General features: G+C 40.0%; 1 long non-coding RNA gene across 1 annotated transcript in view; it reads right to left on the bottom strand.

The window, feature by feature from the left end:
- Positions 1 to 2,952: 2,952 nt before the first annotated feature.
- LOC134866634 (uncharacterized) overlaps positions 2,953 to 18,579 on the bottom strand; it is an 88,690-nt gene continuing 73,063 nt past the window's right edge. The window contains exons 2-5 of the long non-coding RNA XR_010166062.1: positions 3,892 to 4,006; positions 3,585 to 3,730; positions 3,285 to 3,382; positions 2,953 to 3,103 (exon numbers count right to left, since the gene is read on the bottom strand). This is a non-coding gene — a long non-coding RNA (uncharacterized LOC134866634). The remainder of the gene's footprint in view (positions 3,104 to 3,284; positions 3,383 to 3,584; positions 3,731 to 3,891; positions 4,007 to 18,579) is intronic.

The following is an 18,579-nucleotide window of genomic DNA, read 5'->3' as shown; positions in this document are numbered from 1 at the left end:
AAATGATCATAAATGCGCCAATTGTCAACAATAATGATTTAGGAGGACGTGGTCAAAATATCACGTGTCTGGAGCAAGGCTCTGGACAATCAATGAATTCTGATTAAAAAGATAACAGCGACGTTGAAGACGCTGCGAACGACGCTCCCGTTCTTCCGGGCGATGCAGCATGATTCATGACAATCCCGAGTCATTCATCCCCCATCAGGCAGTCATCGTTCCCAAACCCCTGGGTCAGCCTCATAATAAATATAGATGTTGACACACAGATTCTACCAGTCGCAGGAGCAGACAATTCATGTTGTGGGTGGACTCAATCTGGTCTCGTGTCCGCACCTGACACCCTCCAATTATATGTGACAGATGCTTGGCGCGTGCACACGCACATTAATACTCTGCGCAGGGAATGAAATCTCCATATCTGACACTGGGCTTTTCCCCCCCTCTTCCACCTCTCCCCTTTGTTCTCTGGGTGTATGTGACCAGATGTGGCCCTACTACAAATTTAATAAAGACGCAGGGATGCAACTCTGTGTGTCTGCCTGTGTGTGTGTGTGTGTGTGTGTGTGTGTGTGTGTGTGTGTGTGTGTGTGTGTGTGTGTGTGTGTGTGTGTGTGTCTGTGTGTGAGTGAGTCTCTGCTTGAGTGTGTGAGAAACTAGTCTGCTTATAGGAAACTAAACAGTATGTTGGTTGTGTGTCTGGTGTTTGTTGCACATGCATGTACCGATCCTATAGATTGGGTTCTCGACACCGCCTTATTAGCAGGCTCCATGTGTCAGTAGTTAATCCCTCCGTCTCTCAAGGGACGCCCCACCATCCCTCTCTTCCCCTCCGTCCTCCCCTCTGTCCTCCTGTCACCCCCTCATCACCACCTCCACAGATGGGTCCTTTCATTTCCCAACGGAATAATAATAATGGCCATTGAAGGATTCCAAAGGGGCTGGTTTACCCCCTTTACACCAGCGCCAAGGCTGAATGGTGTAATGATGCAAGTCGTGGCCAAGGGAGGGAAATGGGAGGACCCTACGAGTAAAAAAGACAACAGCTAAGGCAAGCAAAGATTTACTCTGTGAATGTTTAAGTGCTTCCTTTTGAATTCATGAAGTGTTTGTTGTATGCTGACTGCTGAAGTCACCAAAACATGGATGGGTTTTATGAAATGCGGCTTCTAACTAAGTTATAAAGAAAAGTTCAGCAACTCTGATATTATATTTCGGAGTCATTTCTCACAGAATCATGAGGGAAATTAATATGCCGTAATAAAAACGTGGATGTTATAGGGTTTGTCTCAGGTAGCCATATGGTGGGTAAATATAGCTCATATCATCAAAACAGGGACACAAGCCAACAGCAACCAGAAAGTAATAAAGAGGGGAAATGAGTGCGCTACTACAGCTTCTAATTATAGAAAGAGATTATTGAATGTCTCGGTGATGGTGCAGTGTATAGCAAACACAGCCTGGAGTCAAATCTATGTCTCTGAGGCAGGGAAGGGAAAGAGAGGAAACAGGAGGAGAAGATATGAGAGGATCTTTTAAAAAGTGTTGGTGTCCCACTGCCAGAACTGCCACAAACTCTCAGTTGGGCAAAGTTATTATCATGATTCCTGTATCAACTCACAACACAAGCCAAAATGAAAGACACCTAAACTGTCTCAGAAGAAAGTAAAAGAAACAAAGCTACACAGGGAAACTGAATGCTGGCTGCTCTGGCTGGCAGCAACACAAAGAAGCTACAAACAGTTACATGGGATTTTGTCAAAAAGGAGGAAAAATGTGTGGTAAAATCCAAACCTCCCCCACCACAAATAAAAAATCAGTAGTTTGAAAAGGCACGTGACAAGTGAAAACTATACATATGAAACAGAGAGCAAAATCAACTTTTTTAATGAAATACAAATAAGCTGTATTAATAAAACTTGAACTTGTACTTAAAGAGTTTAAATCATAGATACTGAAATCTGTGTTTTTCACCTAATTACTATTCAAAGCAAAATACTAATTAAGGTTGTGCTCAATCAGAACTTGTTCATAGCACATGTTTCCTCCCAAAATCAGAAGTGTTTATAGCTGTTACAAATGGCCAAGCTTGAAGGCTACGTGAAAACCAGCTTTCCAAAAATCACAGAAATGGTTGGACACAACATAATTGGAAGGTCTGTTTAGAGCGAGTTGCCGAGCTTGTCGGATAATCGACAGTTCAAAAAGCACTTCTGACAGAGTATATTCCAGAAAGGAGTCTTAAGTAAACTTGATTTAAGAACAGTTTTATAGTTTGTCCTGTGTTTGTTGGATAGTCAGCGTATTTGTTTATATTGTAAAATAAAATATGAATCATGAAAAAAGCTGAATATTCTTGTGTGTCCCAGTGAGCGGCGGGCTTAGTGTAGATAACAGCAGTAGCCAAGTGGTTGTTGGATGATTCAATATTATTGATATCCTGTCATCTCATTATATAAGAAATACTATTTCGCAACCCAACACTTTCCCAGCGCCAACATGATCTTCAGATTCTAGATTTAGAGGAATTCATTTTCCAAGTCACTCGCTAAAAATAAAACAGCGTCTAGACAAAGGGTAGATACTATCGCCTATTACTTTTATCATGAGCTTTAATTGAGGCTCTCTGATATAATATTTCATAAAATATCATTCATTTATGTGGTAATAGAAGAGTGCGATGCGTTGTCTGGAGGGTAAGCAAATGCCCCGGCAAGCTACAAGATAACAAATCAATCCCAAAACAACATGATGGAAAATAAAAGGTAATGTAACTGCAAGAATGAAGGATGATGAGTAAGGGAACATGTACACTAATCAGTTTCATCCAGAGGCATGAATTCATCATCATCGCATGTTTAGCCCCTTGCTCCCACTTTCTTAAGGAATCAATTTAAAAATAGATCTTGTTACATGCAAGGCGTGATGCATAAGTGAACATCTTACCCCGTGTCCTGAAAGGCCTCTCGTATCTACTGGGGTTAGATCGTTTGTTTGGCAAGCTGCTCAGAGTCCAAAACAAAGTCAAGGGGTAATGGAGCTTTGGCTCTGCTGGTGCCTCAGTTAGTATTTGGTCTGCGAGAACTGCTTTTAAATCACGTCTCTATTGGGAACACAAGTGATTTTACAAATGAGGTTACTTACTAACCAGCCTGTGAAAGCGGGAGTATAATGTCCTTTGTGGCTCTAGAGGAGATTTGTCAAGAAATGCCATTAGGGGTGTTTAGGCTTCGATTTGGAGACTATATATTTATTTGATTGCATAATACAGTTTTGCTTTTTACCTTCATCATTGGTGTTGTAGTGTCCTGTACAGGATTGTCTTTTCTCATGTTGTTTGAATCCCCCTGGCCTTCAGTAGAAAGCACGTCCTTGAAAAGTGCTGTACAAATAAAACTATTGATTCTTTTATCGTCTAACAACATTCAGTACATTTAAAATGCATATGAGCAAACTATATTTCCCAAGAGCACCATCTTGTTTGCAACACAATTGGCTTCAAGGTCAACAGCTTAAGGAATAATAAAAGCAGCAGTGCAATCTACACAACAAAGAAAACGGACACAAAGAGAAGCCAACAGTACCTAAACGTGACACTGTGTTGTTGTTGTTTTTTTGTCTTCTCTTTTCTTTTTGGTTTCTCATTATTTTTCCTCTTCAGGTGCAACCATCTCTTGTTTTTTTGAATTTGCCAGGAACCCAAAACTGTCCCATCACATCTGTTTATTTCCTGGACAGACAAAAATAGTTGAATAGTTCTAACCCTAAGGCAACCATGAGGCTCTATGGTAATTGTAATCTAACTATATCCCAATTTTATTCATGTTTTATATAAACAATTGGAGTGTGCTTCAATGTGATGTACTCCTAACATGCTTGGTGTGGGTTTACCTTGTCCTCTGGCAGGAGTTGTCTCCAGCTGAACTCTAACTGATACCTTGTGTACTCTTCTGTCTCGTAGTCAGAGGAAGTGTGTGTGTGGCATCCTCTCGGTCCTCCAAGGGGCCTGAACGGAATAGAGTGGGACATTTGTCAGTATGAATATTACATTTTTTCCTTCAGTCCAATGCTTAATTATTGAACAAAATGCACTCTGGAAAACAGTTGTTGTGAGGTACTTCTCAGATATCGCAAATTCTATCCTTGTCTAGAGACACCTGCATGAGCTTTAGAGAAGGGAAGCGTGGAGGAATTCCTCCCTGTTGGCTGCAGCGCCCGCCGACTCGTCTGTCTGCAGAAGCAACAGATGGCCGTGGTCTTGGGTTGCTAGGAAACTGGTAATCAAATACTTTAAATCAGATTGATTTGGGAATCTGAGGTTTATTAAAAGCAGGGTGAAGTCTTTTGTTATTCAGATGGCAAGATTTCTCGTGCTTATTTTGGTCGGTAGATATTTCATTGCCCTCGGAGTTGGATATAGACCTGGCGGTGGGCTCTACACAGGATGTGGTCGTGTGTGTTCAAGGTTGTGAAGACAAATGATTGACTGTCTGCCTAACAGCCACACGGAATAACAATAAAGACATATCCACTGTGTTTGTGGGTAAATTCACACTGAAGGTGAGGATGCTTCGTCATCACTGGCACCATTTTCTTTTTTGCCTACATGCTAATACTTCTATACATTCTGGTCGATTGCCTTGAGGTCTAACAAACATCATGCAAAACACAATAAAATCAAGGTTAAGATGAAATAAAGGCACCAGTGTTCTTGTAAAGGTGTTTTTCACAACTTCCCACACTGTGTTGATCCCTACAGTGGTGAAAGGTTTTCAAAACAATGGGGGAGTTGTTGAAGGCTGTGATATGTTGGTTTGTTTTATTAAAGCTTTGCAAAGAAAAGAAAAAATGGAAGTTCATCAGCTGAAAAAATATGATACTTCTTGGCTTAAAGTGACTTTGTTAATCTGAAGTTGTATCAGTACTGTACATATCCTTTTTTCATTCAATAAATGATTGGTTTTTGACTTGGTTTGTTCTAGATCTGAATACATCTAATATTTCAGAATCATTGTTCTAATTATTAAAAATATAACATTGTGATCATGATGTTGTTTTGAGGATCTTCGGCGCTGCAATACTTATTTCAAAACGGTATTTTGACAGATATATTTGCTTTTGGCGACTTCTTTAAAGCAATGGACTCGGCTTTGAATCTCGGCAAATCAAGAGAAATAAAATTTGCTTTTATCTTTCTATTCCCACTCGTGGGCTTGTAAATGTTGAAGCGTTTTGTGTCTTATAAGACCCAAAGACACATCAATTATTGATACTAAAATGAAATATATATAATGTGATACAAGGATTGTGCAAACAGTATACTTTTACCTTTTGATGAACCCCTATCCACAGCAAACAAAGGCCATATATGTGCAATGAGTTTACGTGATTTAACGGTTTAATTTTTGAGATTTGAGGGTCGGGTCACTTTTTCTAAAGCCCAGAATTAATATAAAGCAAAAACACAGGAGAGCTGGAGCCTAAATGCCAGAAGATTGGCAAGCACAGCAGTCGCCAGATGTTGACTGATTTTGCACCAGAGTTTCTTTCAGAGAGCAAATTTGTTGATTTTTCCAGCACTGGTGCAGGAGCAGTTAAGCCTCCTGTGATGCTGCAGTGCTGCAGACTGTGCCCTTAGTTAGCGGGACAGATCAGAGCTGATATAACATTTCCCAGGTGAGTTCAGAAATAGATCCAAAGAGAAGACAGACTAACCAGAAGGAAAAATATACCTGCCGATTGTCCGTGTTGATGCTGATTGTTCGATAAGCCACATTTGATGTGTTATTTTCTCTTTTGACTAAAAATAAACACAAATGGTATTCCTCAACCCTCTGTTCTCTTTTTATCTCCTGTAAAAACAGCAGACAGATGAATCATTTGTGACGAGGGGAAGAGGAGGTATATGTGAACACACAAGTAGGTGCATATGCAAATGCTAGTCTGCATACGCACTCATCAACAGTCCACATACAGTATGCACACACGGACACAATATATACAACAACCACATGCATAGCAGGCACACAATGATAATAGTCACATTTGCATTCAGTCCAACAAAGTAACCCCACAACCAGTATTAAAAAAACATAGGGATTCCTGACATGGATTTTTTCAGCTGATACCGATTACTAATCATTTCCAGCTTTTTGTGACTCATACACAGGGCTGGCCCTGGGCATAGGCAGTATAGGCGAATACTAAGGGCGCATCCATCCATGGGGGGTGCCATAAATTGGGGAGAATAACAAAAGTAAAAACTTTTATTTGTAAACTATTAACGATGTTTGAAACAGCGCCTACACTGCCTACAGCGCCCATACACTTTCTGATCCTAGCGGATAACTTAACACCTTGATTCTACATCCATAAAATAAGCATGTTCTGACAGGTTCAAATAAGAGTTATAATGAAATATTGAGCAGTCTTCAATCCTCTAAAGTTGTCTCGCTGTGAAATAAGAAATTGCTTGAATGAAAGTGGGTGAGCACAGAGTGAACCTCCTTAGAGACTTGTGCGAATGTGCATTGAAATAAGAAAACAAAGCCAAAGCAGAGCACACACACGCAAGGTATATAACCAGAGCATTAAAGCTTTGACGTTAAGTTCCTCAGCCAGAAAACTCCTCCTGAAAAGTCTCACTTCCTAAGTAGCACTTACTCTCTAGGAAGGGTCATCTTTTTCAATGCACAACTCGATCTGATCGAAATCAATTCAGACTTACATGACTTTCCTGACTTTAATGGTATGCAAAAGCACTGCTCGTAGTTTCAGTGCAAATTGCAGCCTTATGTCCAACAGTATTGACATTTAGGCTCATTTAGACTGCAAAGAATAGACAGTTAATGTTGTATTATTGTCTTTGGACAGAGGGAAAAGCTCTTGGGTCTCTAAGGAGTGGGATTAGCTTAGGCATCACACATCTACCTGCCAGAGTTTCGGACAGCCAGGTCGGCTTATTAGGCTTATTCACTTAACTGTGCTCAGTATATTTCCTTAAGATATGGAGGTTTTATGAACAGGGGAAAATAATGGGCTAAAGTTTCCCTCTGAAAAACATAATTGTTTCCTGCTTGAATATGTTTAATTGTGCCTAAAATAATCTGTGAAATTGCAAATATGTGGCTTTCAGAACCAAACTAAAAGGAATAGGGAGTTTTAAGTAGCCGACAGAGCAAAGTGTGTTTCAAACGTGCAATAAGAAAACAATATTTACCATTACATAGTTTTAAGTAACAACTATTGTTTTTGACCACAAAAAATCTTACTGAACCCAGAATTGAACATGGGACGTTGGTAACACGTTGCATGTTGATTCGTTATCGCTTGTTTCATGTATGTAAGTGTACATGAGTAACCTGCAGAATCAGATTATCAATACCGTTAAAAATAAAGGAACTACTACTACCAAGGAATGACCCAAACAAATGTACAGTCATGGAGTATCATTTCAATCGAGCTCAGTAGGTTTATCTTTTCAAATGATAAAAAACTATGTCTCCTCTGTTGTATAAAATACATTTAAGTACTTGTGGTTAAATAATGTCTAACACCCTTGTTTTTGTCCTCTGCACAGCTGGAGCTTAGAAAATTAGATCCGTTTTTATTTCCTCTCTCCTTAGAATAGTTGTGGGAAGTTGTCTCAGGATGATTTCATTCTCATCAGAAACCATTAGACGGTAGAAACCCCGCATGTCAGATGTTTGTGCCTTTAGAGACGTTTCCCAGTGGCAGCACGTCATCAACCTGGTGACACATCCAGTCCCCATCCACCTTCTTTCATGGACCAAGAGTTTCAAACCGCACTGAAACTTTGGATTAAAAAAACAAGATGAAAACAAACTGTCTCCTCAACCCGTTGATACTGCTTATAAATCACACATTAAAAACCCTTGAAAAAGGGGAGATGTTAAAATGTTATGAACTTTTTGTGAAGCTCACAGTTTCTCTGGTACTGTTTCCATCCCCATCATAAACAGCAAATCTAATGAATAAAAAAAAAAAATAGCCAGCAAGATGCAGAGGCAGGAAGGTCACAGTGCTGCAGGCGTCTCATGGCAGCTGGTACAAAGCAGTCTGAGATGATACTGACTGACAGAGCAGTAAAGTGTGTCTCACATAAGGGAACATCAGTGGGTAGATGTGGGTGGCCACCTCTGAAGAAAATGTTTCAATCTTAAAGTACCTATGAATAAGTAAGGGTCCATTTCAACCAGAGAAGTTCAGACAGATGAGTCAAACACTAATCCGGCATGAAAACCCATATTCTTATTATATTTAATGTTCCTTTTGTGTGATGTTCCAAATAACCCAACTTCCACAAAATGTCTTTTTGGTGTCAGTCTACTCCGGGATCCTGAGTCGTGACTGTGCCTGTCGCTGTTGTATGGCCCGATGCTCACCTTACTACTTCAGTGATGGTTCCCACAGGATTGTTAACATCCACTTGGATTCATCTTCTTATTTATAGGCATTTTCCAGCATTTGGACTACCTATGTTGTGAATGTACTATATTTTTATTTAGACATGATATCTATTGCACGTCTGTCCGTCCTGGGAGAGGGATCCCTGCTCTGTGGCTCAATTCCCAAGGTTTCTTCCATTTTCCCCACTTAACTGTGGGATTTCTTTGGAAGTTTTTCCTTGTCTGATGTGAGGGTCCAAAGACAGAGGGTGTCATATTCTGTACAAACTGTAAAGTCCACTGAGACAAATGTAAAATGTGTGATATGTGGCTATATAAATAAACTTTGATTTGATTGATCACTCGAAAGGTGCATGCATTTTAAATGCTAATTAAACACCATTGCATTATGCTGTTTAGGTGTTGGTCAATGTCTTGAACTAGAATGTAGGCTGCACCATCCAACCTCCTTGTTCCTCTTAAAAGACCAAGTTTCTTTAAATGTGTATTTTTGTTTATCCGGACATGCTTTGTAATATTACAGTTAGTAACTTCAGCCTAAAAAATACACACACACCTAATTATCTTCTCCCAGAGAGATGAGAGTGAGGAAAGCAGGGAGCCATAGCCTAATGGAAATCACAACCAGACCCGATACCAGGATCTTGAATACACAAGATATAATATATGTTGCAAGGTTCCCAGGTGAGGCAAAGAAAGTGTGAAAGGAAATAAAAGATTATCATTTGAAGACAGCTCCACAGTTAGCACACTGGAAAGCATTTGAGATACACTTCAAATTTATTATAAGGTTGAGGTCGCTGAAGTAAAACTAGCAAGCATTATTGATGGTTGTACTTGAGTGTTGCACTAATCAATACTTTCATATGAAGGATATACAATGACCATGTGTGATGTTTAACGTGTCATTTGAACTACGCTCACCTTTTAAGCTCTACAAAGCATCTTTCAGGTTCATGTTAAACTGGAGTGAATATTGGATTTTTGTTTGAAACACTACTCCTAATGAATGCTAATAATGTGTTAGGGTCTCATTTGTAAATACTTTAGTGTTTTTTAGAGGCATAACTATCTTTTATGGACTAAATCAGTACAGTTTTAAAGGCTCAGTGACATATCATGCTTGTTTAGGCTAGCAAATAAATGAGGATGTTAAACATTCCTGTTTCAGACACTACTAAACGCTCCCAGATAAACAAATTATGTCTCTAGATTAACCTCTAACTAAAAGCACCCAAAATGCTCAATTAACTGGAAAAACGAAGGACAAATTACTGTGCAATCTTTCACTTTAAATTCCTTCTAAACGTGTTAATTAATTCAAAAAGACATCAATTACCTTTTTTCTAAATTATTGGTAATCTGGTAACGGTTTTAGACGGTACCTAACTCAATGTCCACTGAGACGGGCTGTCAGCTGGATGCTGCTCATCATAGACACGCAGCTGTTCTGCCGCCCATCTGTTTGGGCTGCCACTGTGACTCTGCTGTATTGTGCCGTTTGAATCTGATTCATTGTTCTCCCTTTGAATCCCGGGACTCGCCATTATATCTTGTCAGTCGAGTCATGATTGCCTCAATGAATACAGCGTCGGCAAGTAAACTTCCAGGATGTTTATGTGACCTTTTTAAAGTTTACTCTAGCAATCAGGTTCCACATCTAACGGGTCTTTGAAGATGCACATAATAGAGACAAGTTACTAATTTCATGACAGCATCTGGTGCATATTATGGGGCTGTGGCAGCAGTGGGTTTTTTTTGTTCTGTATTTTGCAGAGTCACTGTGAACGTGAGGTGTATTGAAGGGGGAGGAGAGGCACAATAAGGGGCGTGTCAGTAGTGATTACGATGACACGGTGCAATTTTAGTGTCGAGGGACGCTGGGAATTGATTTAGGTGGGGTCAACCGATTAATGTTTGATTACTTTATCACATGTTTTACATGACATTAGCCCCTCCCTACATCCAGCCATGCTTTTTATATGCTGCCTCACGTGGCATCCTCCTTTTTGTATATATCCGTTCTCTTCTGGTCTTTATTAGATGCTTTCGTTCAAGGTCCATAACAATATAGATATTTAGTTTTGAGGAGTGGTAAACTTCTACTGAATGGAGAAATTAAGTTCTCTTAGCTCGTTGATCGGATAAACTGCATCAAACAGACGCTTTGCAGACGATTAACATGCAGAGAAACCTATACAACACACTACGGGAAAGGGAAAACCCCAAAAAGCATAACAGGGCCTCTTTAACTGATGCAATAGCATACTGCATGTTTAGTGTTTATCATCAGCCAAGACACATACCGATATATCTCTCATAAGCTACAGCAATATTTGCTGATATCAGATTGGCTCCAACTTTAATAACCAAGTTCAGACATTGTTCTAAAATTAACTTCACCAACTGATATTTGGCTAGGGATGTAATAAACAACCCATTCTAGTCTGTAATACATTTCTTTTGAATAAAAGCTGAATAAAAGTCTGACAACCTTCCAATAGTTATGAATCAACGTATCATTGTATGGTGCCAGCGGGTGTCCAAATAACAACAGATGGAAGACATGCATACCTCCTCAAAGCCGGATGACCACTGGGAACAGCATGAGCCTGACTGGCTTCTGCACAACACTGATTCACTATTACATTAGTCATATCAGTTGACTGCAGGAATAGCAAGAAGGCTTGAAATATTGTTGAGATAAATATCCAGAGCAACTTACAGTGTTGTTTCGAGTCCTGTTAGAGATACAGTTTGAATACCAAGAAAAGACAGAAAATGTATGAAAAAAGAAACTGTATGTTTGCTTCCAGTCAAGGTTATACTAGGGTTGAAGTAAGAAATAACTTTTCAGTGGAAGAACATAAAGTATGTTTAGCCAGAGAGTCCACCCAGAGCTGCATTGTTTTCAGTAAGAATATAAAGAAAGCGAGTGTACATGCTAACAAGGTCTGCACTACTCAGATAGTGAAGATGACGGCAGGGACAACGCGTTGGTTTTTGCCAATTATCAGCTTTTTCATCACATGCAGAAAAACACAGATTTATGGTGTTACTGAGTTCATAACTTTTCTCAGATTTTTGTGCTCGTGTGTGAAATATTTAAAGCCTTTTTTGTTCTTTTTTTCTCAGGCATCTTAGTGTGTGCTTTTCAGATATGCATTTCAGTTTTGCACATTGTCCACATGTGGAGGCGTGATAAGTCCCTGTATATTATTAACAGGAATCCGAGAGAGCAGGTCGATAAAGTCCCTGCCCACCAGTGTCCCCCCTACACACCATCTCCCAGCGTTGCCCTCCTATAGTCATCCGCGGTAATCACTGGGATCACATCACAGCACATCCTTAATCATACTGTAGGCGGTTCTAGGAAGCAGAGTACACAGTCAGTGAACTACTGACCTCTGCGTCTACCAACTTCTTTCATCTCAGAGCAACAGTTTGAACTTCTTCTCCCCCAAAAAATCTAATTTAAATTGTTCACGTCACACGATTTCAAAGACCTGTGTGATGTAAGCGGCTCATACGAGGGCAACTATAAAGCAAACATATATCCTGTTTTCTTTATGCCTTTATATAGTTGTACAGAAGGTACAGATTTGATCTACTACTGTCCCTGTTAGCAGTGGTAGAAAGGGACCAACACAAGATAATCACGTTTTAGCCCCACAGCGGGGGAATCTGCAGTGTTACAGTAGCACAGGGGATTGTGCAATAACAAGAAGCATCAGTAAAAAAATAATAAGTTATAATAAATAACTAACCTTAAAAGACATAGTAAATGTTTAATTCACATGATTAGATAATAAGAAATAATGATAATAAACTTTTATAATGGAATACAGTACAATCTTAAGCCCCTTGTGCTACTGTATTTTAGTATTTCCATTTCCTGCTACTTTATACTTCTACTTTTGCTTAAAAAAGTTAATCAAATAAATTGCAATGCATTGCGGATTGAACCAGTGGATCCCAATCTATTTGGCCTTGGACAAAAATCCCTACTAAACTTCTCAGATGGTTTGTTTAAGTAACTGTCATGGATTATTCAATTTCTTTACAAAAGAAGGCTTGAATTACAATAGAGAATACTCAAAGTTGTTATGCTAGGGAGGAAGCCTGACCCTCAAGTTCAAATAAGCTACAACTCAACCAGAACAATTTTAAATAGCTTATCAAACATTGATGCATCAGAATAAACCAAATATTGTGGGGTTTTTTCAGTACATTAGACACACTTCTTTCTGCACATTCAACAGATAATACTCTAATAAGATTTTTTCTTTCACCACTTTTTTCTTCATGTGTGCTGGTGCAGCCATATTGACTTGTGTCAAGTGTGTAGCACAAACGTGTGTGGTGATGTTGCTAGGTCCTGTTAAGCGTCAGCACTGTGTGGTCATCCCCTTAAGCCCTTGAGCTAGAATCCAGAAAAGGAGCCGTCTGACCCTTTCATAACAAACACTTGCATTACAGACTCCAAAAAAACCCACCTCAAATAAAGAGATGACTCATTATCTGACCCACAAAACAATCAGCTAGAAATTGCGAACATCCCCAAACCGGAAAATGTGAAATGAAGGTGATTGTAACGAGTTATATCTCCAAGCTCCTGATGTATGCAAAATAGAGAGATAGCAGCTAATGAAAGATTAATGAGTATATCTCTGTCCATGAATATTTAACGAGGGGAAGTCTGTTTAATACATGATCACCCTGTGGAAGGCTTCCTGTACATGCCACCGACTTATTCCTCAATTCAGAGAGGATGCTTATTAGATTTTCAGGCGGATGGCATTTTCATTGCCCTGCTCTCCAATGAGCTTCTTTCATGAATCATTTTATATCACTTTATATTTGGGTTTTATTTCTAGACGCGATACAAACAGAAGGAGGGGGGGGGGGGGGGGGGGGAGTGTCCTCAGACTTTAGAAAAACAGGATGATAAATGAAGCTTCCTGGTGGCTTTATTGCTCAGACCTTCAACACAGACTCACATATCTTTAATTAAAACGTGCTTTGATCATACATGATATTCATGTTAAAAAGGGGTCAATCTTAATTACAAAAGCGTCTCTCCCAATCACACATCCTCTCACTCTGCCTCCCGCTCACACACACAGCCATCATTTGACCATTTGCATCCCAAATTACTTGCACACTATCGATTCCTGAGCTTTAAGGGCCACACTTGACATAGCATAGCTCTGTAGCTCATAGCTCTAACTGCTTTTGTGACTGACACACGAAGAGGGATCAATGGATTAGTTTCCATGAGATGGGTGTTCTTGGGGGCCGTAGACGTGCCTGTACATGCTAAGCATGGGATTACAGAGAGGCAGACAGGAGCTCTCCCAGTCCGACGGGCGCCTGCCGTCCCATCTCACAGCTCAAGATGGTGACAAATGGAGAACACTGGCAGCAGAGTGCACTTCTATCTCCAACTCAATCAGACTGAGTCAACACAGGAAGTCGTACTGTCAATCAGGATCGTACATTTATGCAAACATGGGAATATTGACAGATATCGTCATACCCAGTCACACTGCCTACTTTCACATCAGATTGTATATACAAATCCGTTAATTCTTGGAGTACTACCTGTGTGTGTGTGTGTGTGTGTGTGTGTGTGTGTGTGTGTGTGTGTGTGTGTGTGTGTGTGTGTGTGTGTGTGTGTGTGTGTGTGTGTGTGTGTGTGTAATACTTTGATTCCATTCATCTTTGCTGTATTTCTGTTATGACGTTAGACTGAGAAAAATAATGTCTATGATGGAGGATCAGCCATATTCCTTACAGCAACAATCTCGATCAAACCTAAGCGGCTCACAGACTTTGAGGAATATGATGTACGAGGGACACACGGTTTCCATTTTTCCAACACATCCGTTGCCTTGTCAGAATGTTGAGATTATGTAATTACCCAATAATGTACGTGGACATATTTTATCCAAGCTGGTGGTTAGATTTGTCTCTGACAAAGCCTTGGGAGGGTGTTCCTCCATGAAGGATATTTATAGTTCAGAAGTGTGCTTGTACAAGGGGAAACCCACAGCTATGAAGATGATGGATGGCTTTAATGAGCGCATTGCACAAATGCAATACCGGCGGGAAAAGTGGGTGAAAATCACATTAAGCTAAATTTGATCTTCTTTTGCAAACGAGAACAGAAGATTTAGCACACACATGCATGCATAATTTCATGCAGAGAAAATACCCGTGCACACATTTACACACAGAAATCCCCGCCCCCCCTCCAATGTAACGGCCCCAGCCACACACTTCAACAGTCTCATTTATGATTCTTCTGTTCAACTTGAACATCACAGCATCTGCGAACGCATAGGTGACAGCAGATGTAAGCGGCGCAGAGTCTTTCCCCCCTTCTCTGCATGTCATCAAAGTGGTGGTCGGGACTTCCGATTCCCCTGTCTCAATAGCAGGGGATGAATAATGAAGCAGTGCGGGGTTTCCTGCCTGACAGAGTGACTTGATAAAAACAGCTGGGGGAGACCGTGAGAGACATCACTACACAGAAAAGGACTGCAGCAGCTAAAAATAAGCTTGCCAAAGTCCCAGTAGCTTCTTCCATTCAGAGACAAGCACAGAACGGGACATAAGAGTGAATGTGTTTGAGTGTGGGTCCTTGCAGTTTGTTGTGTGTTTGTGTGTTGGCACAGTGTACTCCACCTCTGTGCCAAGGCACACACCCATAGTGATCAGCAGGATGTGTAGAAGCGCCAGAGGCAAGCACAGTGCACTACTAGCTCCCAACACGGGAACAAAGGTTTTGGGTAAGGCTCCCATCATAATAGGGACAAAGAGGTTGTTATACCAGCAAAAAGTGTGAAGAGAAAGCAAAGCAGCACATCAAGAAATAACAAACATGAGTTATTAAATAAAGGTATGTATAACCTAGAGGGGTGTATACTACTGGTAATCTAGGGTTGGGTATTAAAGGGGCCCTATTGTGCTAATTTTCCAGTTCTTAATTGTATGTTGTGCCATGTTTACATGCTTTAAGGTTCAAAAAGGTCTTTATTTTTCTCATACTGCCTGTGTTTCACCCTGTCTGAAACCAGAGCCCAGTCTGCTCTGATTGGTTAGCTGGCGTGCTCTGTAGTGATTGATCAACCGCTTAGAGATGTCCCGCCCCTTTGCCTATACGTACAATGTGTTGGAACATTATACAATAGAAGCGTGAGTGTAATGCAATAATGCCACTATGTCGCTGAAGTAAACAAAGGACCACATTTGAGGTGTGTGGGAAAGAAACTCCCTCTGGCATGAACTTTGGGATTTTAGCCCTTGCAGACAATTAAGTTCAAGGATTTCCTAAATGAAGTGAAAAGATATGCGCTTTTGCTTATCAATTCCCAACGCACACAAGTCTGTTTTAAATCAATCAGTTAACTCACTACTGATGCATCCAGTATTTTTTCCCTGAGAACTTAAATTGGTGTTGAAATCGGCCAGGAGAGATAATTAAAGTTAGCTGTCCTCTGAGGATGCATTGAAGACCATCCCTCTCTATTCATTAAAAAACAGTTTGAGGAAAAGTACTGTTGAAGTAGTGTTTGCTTGTCACATCTGATGTCATATTATAAACGGGAGAGTATCAACTTTTATCAGCGTTAACAAATTGTCAATCTCTCCATATCTCTCTCTACATTTATATAACTCTAATGCAGCAGCAAACCTTGTAAGCAAGGTTTCTCTTTGATCCGCTGTGGGTTCGATGGTACGTCATTGGCACATTGCTTTGCACACGAGTGTCTGACAAATAAATAAATGTAGATGTAATTCACCCTCAGCTCTTCTGCTTCACAGTTGACATGCATCATGTCCCGTGACTGCATTTAAGTTGCACATTTTCATGGTAGTTAAATTTATGCTATAATAATTTAAAATATCATAAAATGTTAATATTTTAATAATCAAACACATTTTTCAGGATGCCGGATTCTGTAATATTCGATATTGAATTTCAGCATTTTTATTTATTCATATGACATCAAAACAAACTCATGTTTTTCTTCAATTGCACACTTCACAACTAATAGCTATCACAGCCAAGCTCTACTACAGAAAAAAACTGGGTTTATAAAGACTTAAATAGAACGAAACTATCCAAACTCTTAAGTGAAGGGTTTAATCCTTCCTCAGGTATAATGAAGCTTCTCTTGCCAAAACAGGAGGGACATTTCCCCTGACAGACGCCCTCGTCAGACTCAGTGCTGCAGGATGTGAAGGCACAACACGCTGCTAATCAAACTTTCTCGGAAACAAGCTGGTGAGGTAGGAGATACTCTGTAAACGCCAGGAGCAGTTTGTACTCACTTAAGCGTGACTTCTTTTCAATGGCATCATTGAAACAGTCTATTAGTCACCCGGTATCAGCCAAAGAGACTGCGAGGAGCTGCTTTAGACCTGCACTGATAAAACATGACCTGCAGCTAGGTGAGCACAGACAACAGTAAAGCTCTGGCCTACAGTTTTTGGTTTCTTCATTATGTATTCTCTCAGAGGCATCAGTGGTGGAGCACTCTGTGTTGGGTGTTAAGCTAATTGCCACTTGTTGAAAGTCCACAGTGCAGTTTAGTGGAACCAAACCATCTGTAATGAATAAAACAATCTATTCATGCTGCATGTAATTGTCGATTTGACTTAGGCAGCTTTATAATCATATCATCCCGACACATGGTTTTAGATTATTACTTCCAATTTGCAAAGCTTTCATTAAACTGATAACATTAAAGTCACATTTAGCTGTATTTCTCTAAATCTAAATGGATGCATCTGTGTGCCACTTTTAGACCAATGCTGTGATTTTACAGCCCACAAAACTGTTCATTGCTTTAAGACAAAGAGGCATTCACAAGCTCAGAAAGGTGCCTTTACATTCCCTACATAAAACGACAGAGAAACAAGGTACAGAAAAACAGGGGTGAAAATGTTCAAAATAGTTCAGAAAGTATGCAACCTCTGTGAACAACACAAATGTTTTTCTCAGGGTTTCGGATAACAAACCAAAGCCGAAGATTCCACTTATAATGGAGCTTAACATCTGAGACAGAATTTGAAAACTAAATTTTACAAAAGCATCTCCCCCTCAGTGTTTTTTCTCAAGGCTTTAATCTGCTGACTGAAAAGGTAATTTTTCATTGAATGATAAAACTGTGGGCAAAATGAAACTCTCATGTTGACATCACAAAGAGAAATGACTTCCTCTGTGTTTGTTTGTGCCAGTTATGAACTCAGTTTTTCTCTGTTATACTTAAAAGCAACCACCTCTCACCTTTGCCTCTCTCAAACATTTCCGCAGAGTGTTTGATGGCATGCAAACGATCAGAAGACGGAGAGCACATGAAAAGCCACCACCTCTTTGACTAACACAATAGATCTGTAATGCATGAGACAAGCCTGCTGTGACTCAAAGGTCAGTCCAAGTGTCACAAATCCACATTTCACTGAGCAACCTTGACTGAAACATCTACAGCACACTTTAATTGGAATCTTGAAGAACTTGATGAATGTCTCTGCCAAACGTATCACTATTATATCTGCAAGATCAGCTGGTTTCTGGTTGTTAAATGTGTTAAAGGGGTCATTGCAACTCAAAACTTCTGTCTAAATTAGGCTGGGTCACACCAAGTTGACCTTTACTGCAGTCTTATTCTAGCTCATTTACTTATTCAGAGATATAGCTCTCAGAAATAGTAGCACATCACAACGTGGCACACTATTGTCATGGCAGCTACGATCAAAGATAAAGAGACTGTAAAGTTCAGATATGAATCATCATTCACTGTTACTGTATGATGTATAACCTGACAGGCAGACAGGAGGTATTTCTGTTCGATAGGGGTAAGAAAAATCCAAATAAAGCCTTCAAAAGAGGTTCCATATGACCAGGTTTTTATACGGTCGATATGTTCATCTGTTAGGGCTCTTCTTTTCTTCCCTTTTAAAAGATGTGTTGTTTCTTTATTTGTATAAACCAAATGAGGGCGGTTAGTCTTGTAGTGTTCACTTTGCATTTCTCTCTCAGCTCAAACTCCTCAATTGGGAAATAAGTCGAGTAAAACTCAACCTCCAGATTACTTTGGGGCCCTTTTGGTCTCGCACCACTCTCAAGTAGATGCCAATA

Source organism: Eleginops maclovinus, chromosome 6 (genome assembly GCF_036324505.1).
Source record: "Eleginops maclovinus isolate JMC-PN-2008 ecotype Puerto Natales chromosome 6, JC_Emac_rtc_rv5, whole genome shotgun sequence".
Lineage (NCBI taxonomy): Eukaryota > Metazoa > Chordata > Actinopteri > Perciformes > Eleginopidae > Eleginops > Eleginops maclovinus.
This window is presented reverse-complemented; position numbering and strand designations above follow the sequence as displayed.